Below are 23,656 nucleotides of genomic sequence, written 5' to 3'. Positions count from 1 at the left end.
AGAAATTGGTAAATTAGAAATTCGTCCCGATACGTAGATCCGTGAAGATTTACAATACCCTAGTGGGGTAAGAGAGCAAGGATAACGGGAGTGTCTGGACAGGAGAGTGTTAGGCTTGCTTGGAGGGTACGATGTGGGGATAGGAGAATAAGAGAGAGATAGAACTGGAATCGAGATTAATTCTCACAATCGAAGGATTGAGCTACCATAGTTTATCGACATTTCGACACCGAGAACAAGTTCTGTGTGCGTCGATGTTTCCAATGAACCTAGCTTCGCGACTTTTCGACGCTAGGTGCGGGAAACGCTATTGTCGAGGGATCAACGATCATCATTCTAGCCTTTGCAACAAAAGAGAGGTTCGAAAGAAGAACCAGAGTAGAGTAAACCAGGATGAATATATCGATAGCTAAGAAGTGTTACCTCGTATCTGGAAAATTGCAAGTATACTGGAGAAGAAAAAAGTTTTTAAAATTAATTTATCTAAAAATTAATAAACGACTTGCTTATTTTTCTGCTTTGCAAGATTTTCTACTCCAGGACTAAATATCTGTAATTGTTTAATTTCGTGAATATAACAATAATGTACTTACAAGTACTCATGGCATTACGTTTAATAAACTAGTAGTTACGAGCTATCACAAATCACGAAATTATCTCGAATACAGGTCAATTGCGTCAGCATCAAGAAATATTAGCAAAGAGAGAGAAATTAAAAATGAATCGAAGTGAAACAAAAACAAATATTTTCATTGATGATAAACACGCCTACAGCTATATTTGCAAAAATGTCAGTAAACGCTTGGAATTTTTCGGATATGCGAACTAATTTTTTGGACTTCTCATAATCTCGCATTATTAAGCGGTCTCTTGCTTTTTTTTAATGTTTCTTCAAGGAAAAACCAATCTATTGCGGAAAAATATGTTGTGGGTTAAGTATAGAGTTGTGTCATAATAATTATGACACAACTCTATACTTAACCTATTAACAAATGCATGCGGTGTCCAGTTAATGTTAGTGCTTTTTTCAATCTTTAGTTGGGTATGGAAATTTTGAATTCTAAAATGCTGGTATATTTATATACTATTAGTGACACTAACGGTTATCTTTGTCATCTATTCGTTCAAATAATGAATAAAGAAGCCATATGCTTGCAATGTGTGTGCGTTGCGAGCATAGGATGTTTTGGAGGAGTGGTGGAGGACTTATCTAGCTGCTTTAATTCTGAGAAGGTTCTTGGGGTGTACTTGATGCCCTTGATGTCTTTTGCCACCGGATCCTTCGCACTTTTTTCAGATCTGATCGTGATGTAAGGCATGGATGCAGAGAAATGCTTCGTGAAATTATAGATTGTTTTTACTTTTTGCAATCTTAAGGAGGATTTATTGCTTCTTCCCTGAATGCTTCTCTTGGAAACAATTATTTTTAACGAGTGAGGCGACGTATATCTTTTCCTCGTCCCATGTCATTGTCCAGAAATCTTCAAATATTACCTTCCTTACAATTTCTGATATCAATTTATATTTCATAGTCATGCCATTCCGAGAGGGGGATGAATATGCTGTGCCCATTTTATTTTTTTCCCTTTCTTTTCCCCTTTCTTCTGCACCTCCTTGCAATTTTCCCCATCCAATGAACTTCTTTCCTAAATCCTTCAATATTGTATTATTTTTTTCTTCTCTCCATGCCCAGGTTCTGCTATTCTGTTACTTTTTCTACTTCCTGCAGACTGCGAGGTGGTTGCGGTTTTGATTGAGGTAATGGAATAGTCTTCTGTGGTAAGTTATGACCACTTTCTGGGATATACTCCTCATCACTGTCATCTTCCCGATCATCAACTTCTTGCTCTTCAGAACTTTACACCTTGTACGGATCATCAACATTCTCATCTATGTAATTAGCTTTACTGTTGCATTTCCCTTCTTCTACATAATTATTGCGATGTGGTAATTCCTTGTTATTTCCTACCATATATCTCTCACCGGAGACCAATTCTTCACATTCTATATCCACCACATTTCCATTAACTATATCGCTGGCAGAAACACAATCATAGAGGGTTAATGGAACATTCTGTGTTTCACTCAGCATCTCTAATGTGATGCTATTACCGTTCGCTTGGATGATCGGGGTTTCAACTGGCGACGACGTCTGCATAACCATTGTTATCATTCGCCATCTACGTGATGCGCTATAATTGCTCGTCACTTTCTGCCTAGTATTCTTCACGGTTTGTATTTTCATTTTTTTGAAATCAATTCTTTAAGCATATGGAACTAAATCATATGATTTTAAATTTATTCGGCTACATTAAAATTTGTAACTTAGATTATTATGAATCTTTATGTTGAAAGCCACTGGCGTGGCTCTGTCGGTTAAGGCGCTTGTCTGCCGGTCTGAAGTTGCGTTCGGGCACGGGTTCGTTCCCCGCTTGGGCTGATTACTTGGTTGGGTTTTCCCCACCCGTAATGTGTATGCAAGGTAATCTATGGCGAATCCTCGGCCTCATCTCGCCAAATATCATCTGGCTATCACCAATCTTATCGACGCTAAATAACCTACTAGTTGATACAGCGTCGTTAAATAACCAACTAAAATAAAAAAATTATGTTGAATCAAGAATTTTCTGAAAAGCATGACTAATAATAAAACTACTGTCAGAATAAAACAAGGCCGACGGTCAAGTGATACTTATATAGGCACACAAATGTTTGATATCTACTATATAAACCTAATTTTTCTCTCGATAATATTACCACCATGACACGGTGAGGGTTTTAAGAAATATTATAAACACATATCTGGTAGAAAAAACTTCTGAATAGAATAGTTTGTGCTGAAACAAGAGGAATACCGCAACGATATATTGGAAATACTATATTTGCTAATTTTCAAATATGATACAAATTAACCTTGAAGCTCTCCACAGCTTATTAAGAAACATAGTCAGTATATATTAACGATCAAGAAAACATTCATTTTATCCATATTTAATTTGTATAAATAATTTTGTTTCTTACAATATTTTTATTGCCATATTATGCTATCGTTTCAATTTCCCGTGGTACTCTTCAGTTCTACCATCGGCCTTCTTACAGAATGTGTTCCTGAATGTAATAAAAAACAGGAACTACCTTCTACGTACAACTATATTATCTAAATAACTAAGAGCAGCATTGCGTCTTTCAGTGTGCGGAAAAAATTTAATATTACATACATTCTTCATTTTGGGAATTGTTCGAATTTCTGTGGATTGCCGGATATTAGTATCGTATATGCAGGAGTGGTAAATGTATGAGATTCGATTTGTATACATATTATTTTACACCTACTGTACAGTACTTTGGAACAATTTTGTAAGTATACTACTAGAGATGTAAGAATCAGGTAATTGTAAGCGATATTAAGAAGCAAGATATGGTCCATTGGTGCTTCATGTTAATAACTGTGAACCGTCAATTATATACTAAATTAAGGGTATTAGTACATCGGCTTTAACCTCTTCCTTTACTATATATTTTACCAGTTTTGTGAAAAAAAAGTGTCATATTTTTTATTTTCGTAATGAGGTCACTTAATATTGCAAAATCACTGTACATCACTAATTTTCTTACATATCTAAAAAGTCACTATGAAATAGACATACATTCTTACCTGAATTATTATACCGAGTTATCTCGTGCACTTTGATTCCAGCTCTGGTAGTTGTCCCACTTTGATTTTTTTCCTGAACTAATTACCAAATTATGTTTTTTATGGATTAATTTATGAGGTACAATACCAGTGCTGTTATCAAGGCGTTAAATGTTGCTTGTCGTGTGATAGACTCGAAAGCAGGGTATTACGCACGGTTGCACATTGCATTCCGGACAGTAGTATCTTCTCTCCTATATGAGAGCATTTTGGGAAGAATGGTGTAGCAGTCATTGAATACTGTATTTGTACCGGTATATCTGTTCTTCAGGTTTGTGAATAATGTTCTGCAGTATCACTATGCCCAAAAGTACACGTATTTCAGAGTGTGTAGCAGGCCGCCACGAATTATTTTCAGCATTCTGTGAACACTTATTAGCATGCCGAATCGTCTCCTCGAATATAATGTTGATGAGGTCATTATTAAATAATGTTTTTAAAAATTGAGAATTATCGTTATCAGAAACAATGTTAAAATTTCAGGGAATGGGGACCTCGGAGGTGCAGAAGAAATGGTGCCAGATGTTTTCTATTCAAACCATTGTCGAAAAGACGCGACATCAACTGATCTGAATTTGTCTGTTAGCCTATAACTTCGTCTTCTGATACCGATGTTTCATATTTTGATCAAAAGTTTCGGAATCACTAACTTCATCTTTACACAAAACAGTACAAAAAACACTAAAAAAAACAGAAACCGCCAAAAGTAACTAGCATCTACTCACTACTGTGTGTGAATGCTATACAGTATGAGCATAGAACTCCACTCGCAAGGAAGAAGTACAAAAAAACACCACAGGATATAGCAATATCACTAACTTCTGTAGCCATTAGTGAGGAAAAGGTTAATGAAGAATGGAAACGTATATATTCGGGATATAATCCTTAGCAGCGAAAGTGGAACTCAAACGAGTTAACACAGTTTAATATATTTTGACACAAGTTAGCAACCCGAGTTAACTCGGGTTAATCAGGGAAGTGGTTAAGAAGGAAGAATATCTGAGAGGTCCTTAGTTATTATAATACTGTATATATCCAAGTTTCAATGTCGAAAGTTAAATTTAAAAATATAATTCTATCGGTGTGTAATCAATATATTTCCACTATCATTATTTTACAGAAATTAAAATTAATGTAACAAGAAAAACAGAATGTGCAAATGGATATATTCATAGGCTTCTTCATTATTTAAGGTATTTTAATTTGAAATAGAAAAATGCAAAGGAGAAGACTATCGATTAAATCTATAAGAGAAAATTTCTTCTTAAGTCTCTTGCGACTGCTGTGGCTGATTTATATTTGAAAGACATCTGCTACATCAGTGGCAAAAAATATGGGATGAAAATAACTGCATAGAACGAAGATATTAATCTGTATTTTTATCAGTACAATACACGCAATTATTAATTCATTCTTCCAATTTTCATATTAACATAATTTTCATTGATCAAGTTTTTTAAACGAAATATATATGTCAATGTCGTCGAACTAATGTTATGAGAGAACAAAACAGCAGCACAGCTTCACACAAGCAACAAATATTTTATTATCTTTGTGGTGGGAATTTTAGAGATTGCATTTAACACTCCTGCACCAATTCTGGTTCTCAGTATTATTAGAGACGTTTTCTGTATTACCAATATACAAAAGCATTCACCATACAAAATGAGGCATAATTTTTTATGAAGATACAGTATAAACTGTTAAATCAAGTGAACGAAAAGAGGATGATGCATTTAGGTTGCTAGATCAATATTAAAAGAAACTCAGTTTACTTACATCTGACTAAACACACGAGTATACTATTATTATTATTATTATTATTATTATTATTATTATTGCCACACGATTTTAAGCGGTACAAATCTTCGAGAATTTAATATGGTTCTAATGTAGGCCTAACTACAATCGATGTTTTATTCACAACAAATTAATGCTCAAATTCTATTATCTGTACGCTCAGTGTAAATCAACCACTAGGGCCTAGTATAGTACATGCCATTAATTTGTGAATAATCGGTTTACTTTATGAAAAAAGACAGACATAAATTGTTCAACTTCTTAATATTTATCGCTACATTCATAGAGAATTTTAAAATTTTAAAGAGATATGAAAATATCAGTAACGACATTTTCCATACAAATTAGTTCTTATTGGTTGGATATGCGTTATAAAAAATATTTCAATGGAAGTACACATAGGTTCTCTCTCATAGAAAGATCCACCTGTTAAAATTTGGGCACTCAAACTCCTAATACCTACATGAATCTTCTCAATGAAATATTGTTAGTAGGCTACACTTGTGATCAAAAATATTTTAAAAATTATTTCTTTAAATAACTATTATACTGAAATTATTATTAAAATAAAAAAAACTTAAGCATTATTAAAAAATTTGAGAATATCCATAATTTCAAACACCTACTTACTTACTTACATACTGGCTTTTAAGGAACCCGGAGGTTCATTGCCGCCCTCATATAAGCCCTCCATTGGTCTCTATCCTGAGCAAGATTAATCCAGTCTCTACCATCATATGCCACATCCCTCAAATCCATTTTAATATTATCTTCCCACCTACGTCTCTGCCTTCCCAAAGATCTTTTCCCCTCTGGCCTCCCAACTAACACTCTATATGCATTTCTGGATTCGCCCTTACGTGCTACATGCCCTGCCCATCTCAAACGTCTGGATATAATGTTCCTAATTATGTCAGGTGAAGGATACAATGCGTGCAGCTCTGCGTTGTGTAACTTTCTCCTTTCTCCTGTAACTTCATCCCTCTTAGCCCCAAATATTTTCCGAAGAATCTTATTCTCAAAAACCCTCAACCTCTGTTCCGCTCTCAAAGTGAGAGTCCAAGTTTCACAACCATAGAGAACAACAGGTATACTTCGCACGAAAACATGACGACCTTCCCTCATATCCTTCACCAGTTAACTGCAGGCACGCGCAAGGGATATACCCTTAGCCGAGTTGCCAATTCTTCAAGTCATTGTGATTTGCGAACGTTTTTCAAATTGTGTTCCGTGAAACCGTGATTTTCAGCGAGACTATATTATCTTTGTAAATATACCTTAATTTATAATTACTAAAACAAAATTACTATAAAAATGAACAAGCTCATTTTAAAAACACATTATATTTATATTTTCACTAACATGTTTTGCCTAAATTAACAAAGAAATGCAGAGTTATATAATAAGTGTTAAATTCTCATGTTATTGAAGAAGTTCCAGGATTTTATACTTAATTAAGGATGTTGCGCTGGTAAAATTTTCGGAAACTGTGATCATTGAATAGCAATTTATAGTACAAGAGAGTAAAATTAGATTTTATCCGCTTCGCCTTGGGTGATAATTTCCACGAGCGCATAAAATCCGTTTACTCTAGTGTGCAATACAATATTTTAATCATTACTGATATGTAAATTTAATTTTAAAGTGTAGGTCTTTTCTTCGTATAGTATCAAAATTGCAGCTGAGCAGAGCATAGGTTATTATGAAACTAAGAAAAAGAAACCGTGGTTTGATGAAGATTGTTGCATGGTAGTAGAAAGAAGGAAACAGGCAAAATTGAAATTCTTACAGGATCCAGTTGAGGAGAATAGAGATAATTATTTCAATGAAAGACGGGAAGCAAGTCGTACACTTAGGAATAAAAAGAGAGGTTACTTGAAGGAAAAACTGAATGAGGTAGAAACAAATAGTAAGAATAAAAACATTCGAGATTTATATAAGGGTATAAAGGAATTTAAGAACGGATATCAGTCAAGGGTAAACGTGATCAAGGATGAGAATGGTGACTTGCTTGCAGACTCTTCATCAATCCTAAACAGATGGAAAAACTATTTTGCGCAACTACTAAATGTACATAGGCCAAATAGAAATGATCGGGACGATATTGAAATACAAACTGCTGAGCCATTTATACCCGAACCCACGATTTCAGAAGTCGAAATTGCGATAGAAAATCTGAAAAAGTACAAGTCTCCAGGTATCGATCAAATTCCAGCAGAATTAATACAAGAGGGTGGAAGTGCATTATATAGCGAAATTTATAAACTTGTACTTGCTATTTGGGAAAAGGAAATTGTACCAGAACAATGGAAGGAGTCCATAATTGTACCTATTTTTAAAAAGGGGGACAAAACGAACTGTGGTAACTTTCGAGGAATATCACTTTTGTTGACGTCGTACAAAATTTTGTCCAATATTCTTTTGAGGAGATTAACTCCGTACGTAGATGAAATTATTGGGGATCATCAGTGCGGTTTTCGGCGTAATAGATCGACTATTGATCAGATTTTTTGTATTCGGCAGATAATGGAGAAAAAATGGGAGTATAAGGGTACAGTACATCAGTTATTCATAGATTTCAAAAAGGCATATGACTCGGTTAAGAGGGAAGTATTATATGATATTCTTATTGAATTTGGTATTCCCAAGAAACTAGTTCGATTAATTAAAATGTGTCTCAGTGAAACATACAGCAGAGTCCGTATAGGTCAGTTTCTATCTGATCCTTTTCCAATTCACTGCGGGCTAAAGCAGGGAGATGCACTATCACCTTTACTTTTTAACTTCGCTTTAGAATATGCCATTAGGAAAGTTCAGGATAACAGGCAGGGTTTGGAATTGAACGGGCTACATCAGCTTCTTGTCTATGCAGATGACGTGAATATGTTAGGAGAAAATACACAAACGGTTAGGGAAAACACGGAAATTTTACTTGAAGCAAGTAAAGCGATCGGTTTGGAAGTAAATCCCGAAAAGACAAAGTATATGATTATGTCTCGTGACGGGAATATTGTACGAAATGGAAATATAAATATTGGAGATTTATCCTTCGAAGAGGTGGAAAAATTCAAATATCTTGGAGCAACAGTAACAAATGTAAATGACACTCGGGAGGAAATTAAACGCAGAATAAATATGGGAAATGCCTGTTATTATTCGGTTGAGAAGCTCTTATCATCCAGTCTGCTGTCCAAAAATCTGAAAGTTAGAATTTATAAAACAGTTATATTACCGGTTGTTCTATATGGCTGTGAAACTTGGACTCTCACTCTGAGAGAGGAACATAGGTTAAGGGTGTTTGAGAATAAGGTGCTTAGGAAAATATTTGGGGCTAAGCGGGATGAAGTTACAGGAGAATGGAGAAAGTTACACAACACAGAACTGCACGCATTGTATTCTTCACCTGACATAATTAGGAACTTGAAATCCAGACGTTTGAGATGGGCAGGGCATGTAGCACGTATGGGCGAATCCAGAAATGCATATAGAGTGTTAGTTGGGAGACCGGAGGGAAAAAGACCTTTAGGGAGGCCGAGACGTAGATGGGAGGATAATATTAAAATGGATTTGAGGGAGGTGGGGTATGATGATAGAGACTGGATTAATCTTGCACAGGATAGGGACCGCTGGCGGGCTTATGTGAGGGCGGCAATGAACCTTCGGGTTCCTTAAAAGCCATTTGTAAGTAAGTAAGTAAGTAAGGTCTTTTCTTCGTAATGTGTTGTTGGCGAAGAAGTTCATATATATTCATTTTAATTAATGCTAATATGTTGGTTGTCATGTAGAGAGTGATTTAAAAACATTTAATTCACTGCTGTAAGTTAGAAAACTTTTAAGCACTGCTGGGACTAATGTCATTATTTAGGTTGCTAAGGACGGTGAAATAAAGACCAGTTTAGATACCGCTCATGGATAAATGTATTCCTTTTACATCATTTTTTCATAACATGAAAATCATATTAAAGCACAAAAGAATGTATTTGTTTCTCTGCCAGTTTACTTGCTAATTCGATGCAAATTTTCTGTAGGCCTAAGGAACATTATAAGATACGAAATATGATTGAATTAATTAAGGGGGCATGTACACTTCTTATACCTTAAAATTATGTTATGTGAAATATAGGCCTAATATAAAATTTAAATTTATACACCAACTATTGAAGTTCATTCAGACAAAACAACCTGTATTAGTTTTTAAGTTATTTAACGACACTGTATAAATTACTAGGTTATTTGGTGTCGATGGGATTGGTGATAGAAAAATGGTATTTGGCGAGATGAGGCCGAGAATTCGCTATAGATTACCCGACATTCACCTTACTGTTGAGAAAAACCTCGGAAAACCCCCAATCAGATAAATCAGCCAAAGCGGGAATTGAACCCACGCCCGAGTGCAACTTCGGATCGGCAATCAACTAAGCTATGCCAGTGGCTCTGTATTAGTTCTGAAATTATGATTTGTAATGTAAAGTGCGGCATTGGCTATAATAGCTGTTAAGTGGAAAAGAGCATGAGCTCTTTTTTCTTCTTCGCAATCTAGGCTTATATTCCTTAAAAACCCTTTTCCTGGTAATTCCCAAAATACTGGATAGAATCGAATGAAATTTTTTCTGCATTCTTAAACATAATGTACAAATCAGAATATTTCCGGAAGTTTATTTGCTGTTGGCGATATCTCTTCCGAGTATTGTTCGGTGTAGTAAATCACGCATAAAATCGTCTATCTTACCGAATTCTGTTTTACAGTAGTTTATTTTCTCTTCAGTTGGTGAACCGTAGTTCTTAATTACTATGCCCCATATATATTTTTTTACAAACTCCGCCGGTTGCGTCCGATGTTAAGTGATTAAGATTTGTACTTATCAAACTGCCTCAACTTTCGATTATTCTATGGATAGAATTTCTAACGTTGGATACAATTTTAACACACTCCTCTGCAAATAACATATTCTGTTTTCTTCGACGGTGTTATTTGTTCTTGTCGTGATGGTCCTGGATTTTCAAGTGAATCAGGAGGCCTGACTGCGGATCATCGGCTCCTACACTCATTAATCATGGCCGGAATAAATTAAACATATCGAAGTGCACAACAGTATAAAACAACACGTCGACATATGTCTAAAAAGACACTGACAACAGGTGAAACCAAACAGGTAGAGGCATTGACTTACGAGTAAATTTGGCAATGTTGGGATCTATTGTATTTCTGCCACGCGGCTAGGGGTTGAGTAGAGGATGGGGGTTTATGACGGATTACCAATTCCAAGAACAGAGGCCGTCATGTTTTCGAGGCAAGTATAGATATGTTTTCTTACTGAATTTGTGAAACAAACATTTAACAATGTAATCCTATATGTGATGTTTTCCATATTTTAACGTGTTAATGTTCCATATTTATTGAATGATTATGCGTCTTCTGAGATGTTTTACGTTAGTTTCAAATCAGATGACATTTCTTTCACAGGACAGCGGATGATACACTGACACATTGATACATTGTTTATAATCTTAGAATTCTTTTTCACTAGTTATGAATTGTTTTAATAGGTTGTGTTTGAGCCGTGTACTGAGATTCACCTTCACTGCCTTCTATCAACGAAGAACTCCAGTGCTTCGGACTTTTCAAAATCTCCTCTTTGAGACTGCACAATATTTTGTTAAGTGCTTTGTGTGTATTAAGAACGCCATTTTAAATAAAGGACTGTCAATAAGAACAGTTCTAAGAAACGAAACTTTTCTACAAAAATTGTGACTGTTGTGAATTTTACAAGTATCCAGTAACATCAGAAGAAAAGTTAACTTTTTCCGCAGCTGAACATATCCAGTGTAGTATTGTATGGAATGTGCGAAAAATTGTAAACCATTAGGTTGATTTCTTTCCACCTGCATATTGCATTAGTTACAGAATTAATAGTGATAATACAATGTCAAGATACTTATTCTACTCCAAAATTTAAACTGTGATATTGGCAGTGATCAACTGTTGGTGTTACGTTTATGAGCCAGATACTTTAACAATAACAGTTCTTAAACACAGGACTTTGCTACAAAGAAGTGAAAAATTAGTCAGTTTCAGTGACTTTCCGTAATTATATTTCAATTAATTTTGGATATTTGTGTTGCAATCGAACACAAAAATGTATGTCGTTTTATTGCTATGACGATTGTCACACTTCTTGTAAAATTCGCGGTGACCTGACTTAAAAATGATAGAGATCACACACAAAAGTTAACACAGTGAAGAATAATTAAATCCTAATTTACTTTCAGTTACGTTAATGTAAATAATTCTTAAACGAAGAAGCACAGTACAAAGAACTGTGAATGTTGTGAAATTTAACAACATTCCAATAAGTCTTAAATTTCTTGTTTGCGGACAAAATACTTGTGGTTGCTAGTCCTAAATTCTGAAGAATTACGTCTTTCGGTTACAATTTATAAATTGGAAACATTTTATAGTGATGGTTAATACGCCTTCAATATGTTGCTGAAAAAACGAGTTAACACTTTCCGAAGACAAAATAGACCTTAAGCGAAAACTCCGATAAACTCTGAAGTGAGTTCATGCTTTCCAACTACTTACAGCCATAAGTAAAAACATTATGTACTGCAAGAAATAGTGACATTTCCTAAAACTCTAAATAGCGAAAAAGTGAGCTGTTTTACTACAATGTGGCTGAACGAAAGGCACAAGTGAGAAGCGTAAAACGAGTTATTGTTTTATGTATGAAGAACTTGAACAACAAGATGATGAAGAAGAAGAAGAAGAAGAAGAAGAAGAAGAACAAGCAAAGGCATTTTGGAAATGTTTTCTAATCCAAAGACTGAAGTGGCAGAAAGAGTGTTAAGTCTACAGACAAGCAACGATAGATGCACAAGAGAAGATTCCGGCATCTTCCCGCAGTTGCAGCAAAAATCATAGACTTACAACACGACAGCACGACGGAGTGGTTCCAGATGCCAAAATTGGAGTGCCTCACAACATCATCTTATCCCATCAGCGGGGACGACATTTTAGGAGACCAAAATCTTACCACGCTTGCAGCAACAATCAAGGACCACAACCACGACAGGAAGAAGCAGAGGTCAATGATGCCAGAATTGGAGTGCTTGTGAACATCATCGGAGCCTAGGAGCGCGGGCAGCTTTGTAAGTATCAACGACATTTTGTTCAGATTCATACTTAACATCAACTATTACATATAGTATATTAAATTGATTGCGAATAAAAGTATTTCCTTTTCAAAGCTAGCCTAAAACGTATTTTATTCTGAGATGTCAGAATATCTAACCTCTTACTTGAATGGATTTTGGACTAAATTTTGAAATTTAGTTTACTTAGAACTATGACTAATGCTTTCTATTTTTCATAGTACATTTATACGAATTTGTCATATTTACAGAGAGATAGGATTTCTCAACTGTTTCCAGTATATAATTCAAATACATTGTTATTTTCCTTACAGGATCGGTATTTCAGAGTCCAGATCTGTGGAATTCGAGAAATTCGAAAAAATTTTAAACTGCAAGTATAAATTTTATTGAACCAAAAACTAATCCGGAATGTGCTGAATTAACCACTTCGCTTCGGGGTAGTAGTTGTTTGACAAACAGTAATGCAAAATAAAATCAATGTCAGCTATTAGAAATTTTCATTTTACGGTGTTTTAATTTGGTTTCCAAGAAAATCACATTCATAATTTTGGTTTGGTTTTCTTTCTTACCGAAAATTAATGATTTCCAACTCCCAACCCAAACATATAATTTCTGCTTTCTTATTTGAATGCAATTTTATTTCCATTTATTCCTATTTATAATGTCTTGTTTTACATTCATTCTATTCTCATTTATTTCGTTTCCAAATACTCATTTTTCTATATCAATTATTTTTATCTTCCATCTATTTCTGAGATGCGACCTTCAATCAAGCAATATTTTTAATATATAAAGGTTATATGATTTCAGTCAGTAACTTATCGAAGTGTAAGTACAGAATAAATTCTGTTACATCACATTAAATTATATATTTCACATATAACATTCTATTTTATTGTATATAATATAATATATTATAATATATATAATAAAATGTGATATGTGAAATATATAATTTAATGTGATGTAACAGAATTCATTCTGTACTTACACTTAGCTAGGTTACTGACTGAAATCATATAACCTTTTTATATTATAATTCCAACTTATCTGAATCTTAACATGACCTTCAAATATTTTTAATGTTATATTTTGTTTCGTTTCTGATCTTATTCTAATTTGGTTTCCAAATAATGTCATTGTTTTTAGAAAATGTATTTTACGAAATATCTTCTTCATCAGTCAGATTTCCATACCAAATATACATTGTAATTTGCATTTTAAAAACATCATATTCTTGCATTACTAGAAAACTCACTGATTGAATACACAGTGATCATGATTTAAAATTAATTTTACTTTTTTTAGAAACCTGTATTTCTCTACAACTTAATCTGATTCATACGATAATGCAAAATGTATGCCTACATCTTTATAAAATGTACCATGATATTATAATCTCATTGTTTTAAAATAATAATAAAATACTTAAATTAAACTTCCATTCTGTTCCACCAAACCACAATTCTAACGAAGTTTCAGCCTGTCACAACAATTCAAAACTAATTCACCACTTCTTCATTACATTACTTGCATTCCAAAAATACTGACATGATATATTTGCATTACTGTGGGCGCCAAAATGGTTTGCCCCAACGTAAGAAGAAGAAGCCTTCAACGCTACGGTCCCCCCCCCTCACACCCTTTATATGAAGACAAATATTAGATTGCATAGTTTAGGTACAGTTAGCCAAATACATAGCTGAGTGATTTCGTGGGTCAAGTATTATCTAATTTCATCCCAGTAAAACCTCTGTAAAAGGAATACTGAATTTAGCTTTTCATTGTCTTATCAATACTCTTCCCAAAAGTAAATGATTGAAGAGTAACCTCACTCACACAACTGTCTTCTGACATGAGAGTAACACGTCTAATACGCCCGAGACTATAGACCTATTTGGAGTCCAACTCGAGCTCTATCTGTACAGAGTTATGTTAGTTACTTGGCAAATTTTCCTGAACGTCAAAGAGTAGGACATAATCCCTCAGGCTACTCAAACGGACCCACTGTGTTATTTCAAAATTTTCATTTGGGCAAGAAATGACCTGTAAATTTTGCCTGTAGCCCTCTCATTCAGGACACAGCCCAGTTGCGTACAGGCCTATTTCCCTTTATTTATCGGGTGAAGGAGTCCATGCTAAAGATTGAAGTATGAAGTCGTTTAATGTAAGTCACCTTCAGTCAGGTGTTATTCAAATAACGTCGCATGTAATGGCAGGCGCAGTATCTACTATACTTGATTTTTTTGAAAGATGGGACATGACAGGAGCGTTGCGATCGGGAAAAACAACTGAATGTCACATAGCGTGGTAGGCCTCTTGCTATGGTAACAATGGTTGAGTTGCCAAACTTACAGTTTCCATATTGCGAGTACTTAATAGTTCTCTTGGCTACATTTATTGTGCACACAATGTTAGCATTGGCACGTTTCGTCTTTGATTCTCTGTCGATTTCTGTATTGTGTTCTTACCTTCGCGCCAATTGTCAATGAATGTTTTAACGTCAGCCTTCTTAACGACAATTCCTAGCTACCATCAGCTGGCAGCATGATAGTCCATATTGGCAACATGACACTGTAGTTCCAAGCTCGGCTGCTTAACTCTCATGTCCCATCTTTAAAAAAAAACAAGTATAGGCCTACGAGAACGACAATTAAATACAGGAATTTAGAGGCGATTCCTTCACGAGAGGCTATTCTAAAACAATTTGTAAAAATTTAAATACAGTTGTAATAAGTTATAAAATTATGGTAGATATTAGCAAAGTAGGATGGTCAGGAGTCCCTTAGAATTTTTTTCACAGGATATTAGGCCCTTCATCGTCAACGGAACAGGTCAGTCTTATTCTGGCCAAGGAAAGAGCTAGGACTTTTATATTTTCCACTCCTTTCCACATCATAGGTTGTACAGGGGCAGGAAATAGTTTCGCATATTTTCAATATATTTTCAATATGCTATATGCAAAATATAATTCAAAATTTGGTAGGACTACAGTTTCACATACAGCTTCCAGGGTGATACCGAAAGGTGTTAAGTACATTTAAGTCCACAAATATAAACCATTATAATTAGAATTTGGAAACTGTTTCTCCGTACCAACATTGACGTCTTCGCCAAGAATAACTGTTTGAATCGAATACCATGGGTCACACTGAGCAATTTCTGGAAACTGATATGAATAGTGATAAATTATTTCTGCTTTTGATTCTATTGCTTCTCAAAATATTCCGCTTAAATTTTATACACTTGTTCATTCGCTAGAACCAGCCATCAAAACACTACACCCACTTTTCTATAGGCATTTCCAGCTTTTGAAAGCCTCAACGGTATTAAAGGAAAATCCGCACATTTCCATCTTGATGATTGGGAACAAGTTGAAGTCGCATGGTGCCAGATCAGGAATTTAGGACGGATTATTAATTAATTTCACGCTTGAAGTGACTAAAAATTCCACTGTCTGTTTCGCAGAGTGGGACTATGCATTGTCATAGTAGAGGAGGACATGTTTCCAAGGTCGTTCTGTACACACTTATTCCAATAAAGTATCAGAGCGACGACGAAATAATGAGGCAACTATCTTCATACCAATGCTTCCGCCTCTTTTGGCTTTCGTTGGCTTATTTTCGACTAGAAAGATCCATTGTGTCCATTGCCGTTTATTTTCTGGCTTATATCAGTAATTCCATGTTTCGTCACCTGTTATGATGTCAAAAATAGAGTATGACCTCTCTCGATCTCGATTGAATTCTTTAAATATTTTCGTGCACCAATCAACACGTGTTTGTATTTCAGCTTCTGTCAAATTATGAGGAATCCACAAGAGGGCTAGAATTAGACTATCTAGTCCTCTTGGGAATCCACCAAGCACACAGCTTCCTCACAGCATGTTGATTAAGGGCCGGTTCACATGGTACGGAAATTTCTACAAACGGACATTTATTTCATTCGATTTCGTGCCGACAGCAGTGTACATACGGTTAGATTTTCCCCCTCCGTATTTAACTTAAATTTCATTATGCAAGGAAAAAATCGAACCGTGTGTACACTGCTCTCCGCAAGAAATGAATTCGAATAAATGACCGTTTCGAGAAACTCCCATACCGTGTGAGCGGGCCCTAAGTATAATGTTTTGTATTGCACTCATACCTATCTCTAGGATCCCCGAATTTAGGCGTAGGTGAGTCATTTATTTAATCATGCGTCAATATTTCTGTCACTAGTCATTGTAGCATGTCGATCCTTGCAGAAATCGTCGCTGATGTAAGTACATCCACTTTTGAATTCCGCAGACTAATTATACGCGGCCCCAGCTGATGGGGCTTAATCTTCAAAAAGCGTTTAAAATTCGTTAGATGCATTGTTTTGGGGTCAATGACGATAAAAACGATAGAACATCTTAGTTCCAAAAACTTCTAGACTTAAATCCATTAGTAAAATAGACTTTTCATTTTAAAAATATCTACCAACTAAACCAGGATATATTTTTTGGTTTTGTAAACAGCAGTTGCCTTGGGAACTTAATTGCGTTTTATCATAGAACAAAAGATGATATATTGCTAAACATGTAAGTTTGCAGAAACTTTCAGTGACCTCGTAAGAAAAGGAAATTAACTGCTAGAAAATGTTAACTGTGGTAGAAACATAGTAAGAATGGATATTTGTTCATAGTTTATTGAACGTCTTTTTATTTAATATTTTGTAATAAATTAGACCTTGTTAACCAATTGGATTCCCTTATGTTGGTGAACCTGTAGCATAATCTTGTGTAGCATAGCCTATTTACCTTGGTGACAGCAGTGGGTGCTATATTTTAAATTATCCCCTCCACATCATGGGTAAATGAATGCTCAACAGAAACAAGTTTAATATTTTATTGCCGGATTCTGCTGCCATCTAATTATGACGTATTAAATGTAGCGCGCTCAGGAGAGACGGTGAAAGGGCGGAATATTTTAAGCCTACTTTTCCCTTGACCAGAAAAGGAGTGTAACAAAAATGCACTGAAATCGGATAATGTTGGTCCAATTAATTCTACTTTTCCAATTTCAACTTCCTCAGATTTTTCTCACATAATAATAGTTGCTGTTTATTTTGGTCTTCTGTAACTGTATTTTCTGGATATCATAATTCTTGATATTATGTCGTTTATTTGGCAAAAGCTATTTATCTTCTTTCTGTACCACTGCGAAACGTTTTTACATACAGACTCAACGAATGGTCTCAATTATTTTTTCTTCGAGAGTATCTTTTTATCTTTGTGCCTCAAAATTCTCAATCCCAAAAGTCTACAGATTTGTGAGATTTTATTATCAATTTCGTAGTCGATGGTATTTGAAGTCCATGCCTTTGTGAGATGTTGTGATCAATTCCAGACATGATGGTATCTGACAAAAAATATCTTCTCTTTCTAGCCAGTTCCACACAGTTGTACATCTTAATTATTTTTTTATATTTCCTTTATATAACGCGCTTAGTAATAGAAAATTCACTTTTCACATATCTTTGGAATTATACAAGTACGTCATGTTATTTTCTATGATATATTCATGTTATATATCCCTTTTCTTCTTCGAAATTCTTCTGAATTTTCTTGTAATTGGTCCCGGTTTTCGGATACTAAATTATATGATAACTCATTTTCGTATCTAGGTATATAATTGCATTTGTTTCAGTCTCTGCCCTTTCCTGAAGTTTGTAACCACATTATGTCTTCTATCATTGCATTAAATACTGCTTTACTCGTTCTCTTTTGGTGAATTTATAATTTGAACGCAACTAATTTTCATGTTGTATTTTAAAATTTGGCTTCTGTTGGTTAGTGTCATCAACATTGCCATCTTTTATGGCTTCATTAAATATTCAATTTTCAATCACTCTACATAATGTGAGAATGTCTTTAATTATCAGAGCTTACGTTAAGATTTTCAGTAATTTGTGGAAGTGATATATTAATAATATTTTGTCCTTGGCATTTCACTGCATACACGTGAATCTATTTTTTTTTTTTCAAATTACGGCTGTGACTAACATATCTGATTTTACCTGCACTATAATGCAATTTTTTTTCTGGATTTTTGTGTTCTCTTTCAGCTTCAGCAGGACTGATTAAATTTAAGATGTTTTCTCCAATAGATAAGTTACAGTCGGGAGTAGCTGAGTATATCATCATTTCACATTCATAACACACATTTCAAATGCATGTTGAACTTTCTGCCACTCTATGCAATTAACAATCAATATAATAATATTACTTGGCTGTCATTGTTTGAAATTATCCAATAACGCTTAATAAAATATTGCTTATACTTTCTTTGCCTCATAATTTCCTTTCTCGCTTTCATTATATTTGCTCTCATTTAATGACATTTTGTTTATTGATGCTTGTCTTAAATAATTTGAATTATTTCCAATTAGAGTTTGACAATTTTACGATGTATTTCTTCTTGCTATCCATTTAAAACTCGATATCCAATTGCGCTTTTAGGTCTACTTTCTATTTTTAGAATTGTGCTATGAATTTATATATTTCTTGCGTATTCGTACACGTTAGGTTCATTGTCAGCATACTCATTTCTCATAATTTCGTAAACTCTTAGCTTAATGTTACGATTTCACTTACTGTAAATATTGCGTTACGCGGCTGTATCTTTCAAATACGCAAGTTTAGAAGATTTAGACGTTTAATCTCGATGCTTGTTGTTCATTTGTTTAGGTAAGTATACGTCTTTAATCGTAATATTTTTTATTAATTCTCGCAACCTATCTGGGACACTTTCTGACTCATCATTTTCAAATGCTGATTATGCTACTTAGAGAAAAAATGAAGCCATTATTTAATACTGCATATCTATTGTAGGCTAGATTGCTTATAAACGTACTGAACTGTAATTATTTTGAAATTAATTTGTAACCTTTTACAACAATGCATTATTCCTGTAAATTTCCCTATAACAAATGGATTTGATAATTATAATATAAATTAAACAACAGGTATTATAAATTCGACAATATAATTTGTTTTATTATATTCCATACTACAAGGTAGTCCATTGTGTATTGTTATATAACTCATCTGGTGAGGCGTATCTCCTATGGAACGTACAACTGAGCTATTCATGGTTTTGAAGAGAAATTCAAGCCTCAATTTCTCTTGGAAACAGGAAAGGATTTGGTCAAATCGGAAATTCAGAGAAGAATCTCAGTCATTCAGTTAAGAATCCATCTCATTCGAGAATCTCAGTTCTTCAGTGATGGATCTATCTCGTCCGAGCATCTCAGTTTTTTACTGAAGAATTCATCTCATGAAGAATCCATCTCATCCGAGCATTTCAGTCCTTTAATGAAGAATCCATCTCATCCGAGGAACAGAGTCTTTGAGTGAAGAATTCATCTCATACTAGAATCTCACAGATTGTTCCGAATCTCACCGGATCGGTGGACATCAATGACGTGACGTTTCAGCGGAATAGGAACAAAACTGCTGGAAAGTTCAATGGCTATCATGGCGGCAGTACAAGTTGTTACTGTGCTACACTAGCAAGATTTTGCTAAATTTCCATACTGTCATCTCGCTCAAAGAAAAGAGAGCACTAACAATTTATTTCTTGAACCAGTAGTAATATCTGGTCCGTTGACATGTTCGTTCATAAGCCATTAACATATTTCTATACGTTGTGCACGTTAATAACAATACAGCAGAACACACCGCCATGACACAACAGTGCACGATGTCATTCGTCTGCTAATTCCCGCCCTATACAAGAACCAAACAAATTCACTGATGGCGGCTGATGGAGACTGCCACCACCTCTGCAAGCTGATGGAACCGGTGCGACGCAGGTGGAACATCTGTGACGTCATTGCTGAAATTCGGAACACCGTGATGCCATCAAATTGCTCAGCGCTGAGATTCGGAACACGCTCTCAATCTATCAGCGAAGAGTCCATCTCATCCAAGGATCACATTCCTTGAGCGAAGAGTCCATTTCATCCGAGCATCTCAGTCCTTCAGTGAAGAGTCCATCTCATTCGAGATAATGGTTAATGTCATATGACTTTGTATTCTATTGAATAACTCTTTTGTGATAGTTTATAATTTGTAGTGGTATTTTACTGTGTTAATTACATTAAATCAGCTTGGACAAATGTGCTAAGTAAGTATTAGGCCTATAATTCTTTCTTAATTTCTTCTTTCTAATTATTCGCCAGTCCCGTGCCGTGGCGTCACGGTCTAAGGCATCCTGCATTACGGAATGCGCGCTGGTTCGAGTTCTCATGGGGGGAAGACATTTTCTCATGAAATTTCGGCCAGTGTATGGGACCGGTTCCCACCGAGCATTGTAATGCACTTGGAGATCTACGATAGGTAGCGAAATCCTGTTGCGAATGCCAGCTATAACGGCTGGGGGATCATCGTGCTAACCACATGATACCTCCATTCTGGTTAGATGATCGTCCACCTCTGCTTCGGCATGTGGGTGTTAGGCCAGCAGCCGGCTGGTCGGTCTAGACCCTTCACGGGCTGTAGCGCCACGGATTATTAATTATTCGCCACCAAAGGTTCCTGTTGATCTGCGGCTGTGCTCGGGAGTGAGTATGATTTTCTCTTGGACTGATTAATTGGTTGGTGGTTTTCCGAGTTTTCCTAAAATGTAAGGCGAATATCTGCTAATCTATGGATAATTTTTGTGTTTTTGCACTAGGCTTATTCAACCAGGTATACTCGGCAATTCCCGCCTTGAAAAATCAAACTGCTGGCATAATTTATTAGCAACAAAATTTAATACTTCGTATCAAATTAATTTCACTCCGCTTTTCCAGGTTTTATGGAAAGAAAATTATATTAGTTGCATAGTATATTTCTTGAAGCTTCAATAAAAAAATTGACATACTAATGTAACATTTTAAGTGTTGTTAAGAGTGAACGTGGAGATAATTTATTGTGGGGGCGCGTGGTAAGGAGTAACGCTGCAAGCTGTAAGGTCGCGGGTTAAATTACCGATGGGGTCATGGATTTCCTCTAGTCATCTAACCCACTGGTTCCCAAACTTAAAAGTGCGACCCGCTTTTTGGCCGAGAATTTTGTTAGCGATCCCCATTACCGTACCGAAAAATACAAATTCCTTTGAAACCTAAAACAACGGCACCTAACTTCATTTTACTCAAGCAGTGGATACGAGCCATCTTCTAATATACAGGGTGTTTCCTAGGTGGTGTTACAAACTTTCAAGGATGATGGCGAAGGGTAGGCTACATGTATGAATTTGAGTTAAGGAACCATGGTCCGGAAATGACTGAGTCGAAAGTTATAAGCAAAAATAGTTTGTGGAAATGGAATTGTAATTTGGCATGACGTGCCCTCCTCGCCTTAACTTTTGGAACAGTCGTGGAAAAATGGTATGGGTCGGGTGTCTTCTACGTAGGTACTTGTCGCGATACAATCTGTGAGCTTGTCTACTGTTCCATTGGCTCATCCATATTCGAAAAACAGGCCTGCTTTTTCCGCTCTCGTGTACTCCTCCATTTCACTAGGACTGATCGACTGTACAAGTTGCAGTGTCCAGTTCTCCTTGGGTCAGGCCTGCGCATTTCCTCTATTCCGATTTTCCACATGCATCGTTGCCTGATTCATTATTGCACCTACTGCATTGCTCCGTTAGATCGCTCTGCGATGCTGCCTCCGGCATCCTGTTCGGTACTTTATAGCTTCTTTGGCTTGGTCAAGATATCTAACTGGCCATGATTTCCTGACCTGTGAATCCCTTCAGGAAAGTTACGTTTGAATTTTTCCCATCATATTAAAAGGCGAAAAGCGTGGCGAGGTGAACTGCTTCACTATGTTCTCCAGATGCGAAGTGTGAGATGTTCGTTCATATTAACGGCGAGACGCGCTACTCGGAGTGGCGAGTTGAACAATTGCAACATATTTTTACCCTAAGAATTTTGAAGATTTATAAGTTGTCACTGATTTTATCAGTAGATGAAAGCTCTTAAAAAGGAGTTCGAAAATGCAATATAGAGCAATGATAATGACAAAGTTTTTTCTTGTCATGAAAATTAGTTCCAATTCAAAGTGGATTATAATCATCGAGTAGGTTGGGAAATAGAATATGCTGAAGGATATGCGAGGTCGTCCTATGGTGATGAAAGAAATATTCGGAAATATGTTGGAAAAATCTCCCATAAAATGTCCATATGCAAGAGAAATCTCAAACATGAAAGTGACAGATCTTAAAACGAGTCTCCACCTGGAGAGAGATCACAGTACCAGCCGGGTGGATGATGTACTGAAAGCGAGTTACCGCTGAGAGTGAGATCCCTGTACAAGTCGGTTGAAAGAGTTCTACTAAAAGCAAATCCCCACCGGGAAACAGATCTCCGTGCCAGTGGAGTGAAAGTTTTACTGAAAGCGAGACCCCACCGGGAGAGATATCCATGTATCAATCGGGTAGATTACGTACTAAAAGCGAGTCTCAACCGGAAGGGAGATCCCTGTACAATTTGGGTGAACGTTGTAGTGAAAGCAAATCTCCGCCGGAAAATAGATTCCTTACCAGTCGGGTGGAGGTTGTACTGAAAGCGAGTCTGTTCCAGTAGAGAGATCCCTGTACCTGTCGAGTGAATGTTGTAGTAAAAGCGAGTCTCCACCGGGGGAGAGTTCCCTGTACCGGTCGGATGAATGCTGTATAGAAAGCGAGTCCCCGCCTCAGGAGAGATGCCCGTCTAAGTCCAGATCTCCGTCCTGGTCAAGTTTAAGTCATACTGAAAGCTAATCCCCAGTGAAAGAGCGAGTTCGACTCCAATCGGGTTAATGTCTTACTCTATTAGGCAAAAGCTGTATACAATTCAAAACTTTATGACATGAATTCACTCCTAAGTCACCTTTAAACAGTTCTGATTTTGCAGCAGGAAACACACAGAAAATGGAAAACTTCGTACATATCACATAAAACAGTCAGTGATGTATTTTACTAGTAATATCTAAATATTCTATGCCTTATACTGTAC

This window comes from Periplaneta americana, chromosome 10, assembly GCF_040183065.1.
Source record: "Periplaneta americana isolate PAMFEO1 chromosome 10, P.americana_PAMFEO1_priV1, whole genome shotgun sequence".
In the NCBI taxonomy this organism is placed as follows: domain Eukaryota; kingdom Metazoa; phylum Arthropoda; class Insecta; order Blattodea; family Blattidae; genus Periplaneta; species Periplaneta americana.
The sequence above is the reverse complement of the archived record's forward strand: the minus strand, read 5'-3'. Positions refer to the sequence as shown.